The following is a 4306-nucleotide window of genomic DNA, read 5'->3' on the forward strand; positions in this document are numbered from 1 at the left end:
GGAAGTGTCTACAGGGTGTTCAGGGTCTCACTACTAGATTGGACTCATAGTGATCCACCTGTTTACAGCCTCCCAAGAGCTGGGATTACAGATGTGCGTCACCACACCCAGTCTCAATTGTGTCTCATCGAGCCCCAGGGTGCACGGCAGGCCCGGGGATCGATCTCCTGGCCCTGCACCTGCTTGTAGGTGCTTTAATCTGCTGAGCTATTTGGTTGGCCTTCACAAACACATTATTCAAGTCATCTTGAGCCCCATAGGTTTCCTACAAGTGAGTCCCAGTCTGTGAAAACTAAGACTCAAAGATATCTTTAAAGGTCACAAATTTCCACCTGCCAGTTGTTCAACAATACCTGCAGATTAGGTTTTATCTGTTTGTCCCCAAGAGTTTTACAACTTATTACAAATATAAAGAAGCCCCTTGTCTCATGCAGAAGGTCACAGGCTGTAAAATCTGCTGCCCCTATAAGCACCTTCTTCTGGACACCAATTTAAGTGTCTTTTGTTCAGGAAATAAACTCTCACTGGACACCTGTTCCACAGAGCAGAACTGACTCTCCTCTTGCTCTCTGCTACGACGTTCACCCTGGACATTCTCCAGTACAGCTGATGGTCTGCTAGGGATGAATGTCTTGCCCGAGTTGTTCTTATACTGCATTAAGCTAAGGGCAGCGGACGCTATAGAGCGTACAAAGCACCGCATCTTTGTTACTCGTGTGTATGCAACACGCAGAAGTTAGTTCACAGTTTTTTGCTCCTCTCTTTTAAAAAGGAATTTGAGTGATTTGGAAATTGTCAAGTTTATATGGTGAAATTTTGTTAGTTTTGTCCTTCTCTGTATTTTAGAGTATGCTTGTTATAGAACTGCTTCTCTTTGATATCCCTTATTTGTAATCTTCGTAATTTATCTGCTAGTACATCTTTGTAGTAGATAATGCTTATATCCTTGGGCAGAATTGGTATAGGGACGTGAAACACCTTAAGTCCTTTTCATCCCCCTACCCTTCCTTCCATCCTCCTCCATCCAAATCTTGATCCCTTTCTTTTTTGTGATCCCTTTTAAAGTTTAATGGTCAAGATAAGCTTAGCTTTTATTTCATAAACTACCACACATCAAAGTTACATCCTAAGCCATGATTGCCTGCTGCTCACATTAAATGTGCTATTCTATTTGCAATGTCATGCCTATCCAGTGCACCAAAAGACCATTTGGATTAATAGAGTTTCCTCTCAGACTCAAAGGCAACAGTAGAGAAAAACCAATAAAATGATAAAGGCACATTTTTATAAACAGACTCTACCCTCAGGTTAGTTTTATTGAACAGCAATATGCCATTCATTATTATTGACCTTCTTACCATTTAACATTTTTTGAATCACTGTAGTCCTGAAATGGTATTATAAGAGGAAGGATAGCTATTGTCGTGGTCAATTTTTATTTTAAAACAATTATGGATTAAAAAAAGATTACAAAATGATAAATAATGCACGGTGGCCCGCGGCACGCTTTGCTCTATGTATAATGATGTGCGTAACTGTAGTACAACTTCAGAGGCAGAAACGGATGTTGCGAATAGTTGGATCACAGTGCGGCTTCAACCTCACTGCCACGGTCAGTATATAATAACATTAGCAGGTAGCTTTCTCCTGCTCTGGACTTATAGGGGTGTAGCATGGAGTTTTTACTGTTTAATGATTCTGTTCATGAGACTTCTTCTTTTTTTTTTTTTTTGAACCGGGGATTGAACTTAGGTCCTTGCGCTTGCCAGTGAAGCGTTTATTCCACTGAGCCACCTCCCCGGCCCCCGCTCTGGACTTACAGTAACACCTGTCTCAATCTGCTGCCGCAGTCTCCAGCAACAAGTAATCAACATAATTTGCTATTTAAATATGTTTATGTAGGTGGCCATATCCTGGAACCTTCAGGAATTAAGTTTTTAAATTCATCAGATTTCTTTAAGTTCATTTAAGTTATTGCAATATTACTTTTGTTTGTGTGTTTGTTTATGAAATATCACACTTTGAATACCTTGTTTCCTGTCAAGGAATAGTTAGGCTGTGTCCGATGTTGAGCTATTATGAATAAAACTGCTCAGAGGAAGAAAAGGCGATAGTAAATACTTTCCAATATTTCCAAGAAATTTTGAACTTCCTACAATAATAAAAATGCAGTTTCCAAAGTAGGTGAGATATTATTTCTATCTGTTCTAAGATTACATTAAGATATCTGAGATAAATGATTGAAAGCAATACAGAGGTTTTAGAAATTTTGAAAACATTTTTAACTTTCAAGAGAAGAGGACTTGGGCCGGGGTATAGCCTGCTGGCACAAGCACCTGCCTGGCAACTGCAAGGGCCAGCCCTCGAGGTTTGATTCCCAGCACTGCAAAAGAGAGAAAGGACTGTGTGACACCACGGGTGCCATTATAAATGATGGATACAAAGCTGTCCTCTCCAGAGCAGTGTAATAACAGACGTGATGCCTATTTTAATGAAACTGGAATTTCCACATGACTGTACCTACACTGCACAAAATGATGTCATTCACTGAAGGTAATAACCTTGTTGATGTGACTATCTATGATTGAAAGTAATAAAAATAATATAAGGGATATATTTCTACTCAGAACTTGAATATGTGATCATATGATGTAAAAGCTAAACGTGTCCAGCGTTCAATTATTTTCTTCTTTCTACCTGCTGAGTTGAAAAGGGTGTTTATCTTGCTGTGCTGATGTGAGAATTTAGCAAAAGTAAGATGCATAAAAAGCCCTCAGGAAATCCTGACTGCAAATTAAAATCCTCAAAAATCACTCGGGAAACTTCAGTGGCTTTCCGCGCTGGAGCACGGTAATCTCGCTCCCTAGAAATATTGTGACAGATAATGGCTGGGTGCTCCTGGAAACTGAGGCGACCTGCATATTCATGCTGAATCGCAGAGGTGTGTAAGTTGTCCTTTGAAGTACATTTCACACTTTACATTACACTTACAACGACATAATGTATAATATGACCTAATGATAGAATTACAGCTCATGAATGACTCCATTAAATGATGTAATTTGTAGGGTTTTATGAGTGTTCTATGTCCTGAGCATTCTGATTCCGTACCAAAGGCTTCTTATGCCTTTTCTTAGAATAAGGAAAGTGGAGGGGAGCAAATGATCATGTTCTCAATACAATGAAAAAATCACAATGAGAACCAGAACTAAGGAACTGAGCATTCTTTCTCGTAAAATGTTAATCACCCCAAAAGGAGTTACTGGTTCAGAGATTGACTCTGAGTCAGCAGAGCTGGCTTACCACAGTAGGCCAATCAAACTATTGCAGAGGCGACTGCATCAAACCTTTAAAGTATTAAATAAAGAAATCCTTTTAATGAAGGAAATTGTAACTTTCAGAGGACTACCCTCATAGTGAATCTCTGCCTAGCAACATATGATGCTAAATATCTCTGATGCTGATTGGATACTCAACACTGTAGCTACCCAGGTTTACAGGAATGAGGATTAGGATGGGAGTACCCAGGGGCATGGTTCTCACTGCATGAGACTTGTCTGCTCCTCTAACACCCGGTTTCCTGTTTTCCAGCAAGATGTGTCTGTGGCTCCCTGCAAGTTCCTGCATAGCAGCTCTGACGGTGACACTGGTGGTGCTGAGCCCTCCTGGGGCTCCACTCAGGGACACCAGATGTAAGTGGATACCTCGGGTGCCAAGGTACTGTGAAAGGGAGAATGAAGGGAGTCAATATGCTCACTCTGTCCAAGCCAAGTCCCTTAAAACTGTGATGTTTTTCTGTGACCACTTCTCTTCATCATATAAATTCTAAATGATTATCACAGAGGAGGAGCCCGGATGCTTATCCTCTTACAAGGCCTGCACATGGTGCCTCCAGATAGGCTGTGCCTGCTCAGCTCTGCTCCAAGCAAACCTCTCCAGCCTCATCTTACCTTTCATCAGGACCTTGAGGCAACATAGAAATAGTAATATGAAAATATTTCCCATCTAGCCCTTTCCTTTATTATATCTAGTTGTAGCAGCAAAAAGGAAATTTTCTGTGGAAATTCCATGAGTAATCAAAGAAAATTGGAAGGATCTCTCCCAGAAGAGGTATCATGTCTTCACCAGGATGTGTGACATAGCTTCCTGCATCCTGGGCCAGTGCGTAACTAGGTGTCGTCCACTAACTCTTTTTTTTTTTTTTTTTTACTTTATTTATTTAGTGTGTGTGTGGCCAGTTCAGCCCACCAGGGGGCGGGGCTGGCTGGCATGTGGTGCTGGGGATTGAACCGCGGTCCCTGTGCTT

This window comes from Octodon degus, unplaced genomic scaffold, assembly GCF_000260255.1.
Source record: "Octodon degus isolate 3935 unplaced genomic scaffold, OctDeg1.0 scaffold00005, whole genome shotgun sequence".
In the NCBI taxonomy this organism is placed as follows: Eukaryota; Metazoa; Chordata; class Mammalia; order Rodentia; family Octodontidae; genus Octodon; species Octodon degus.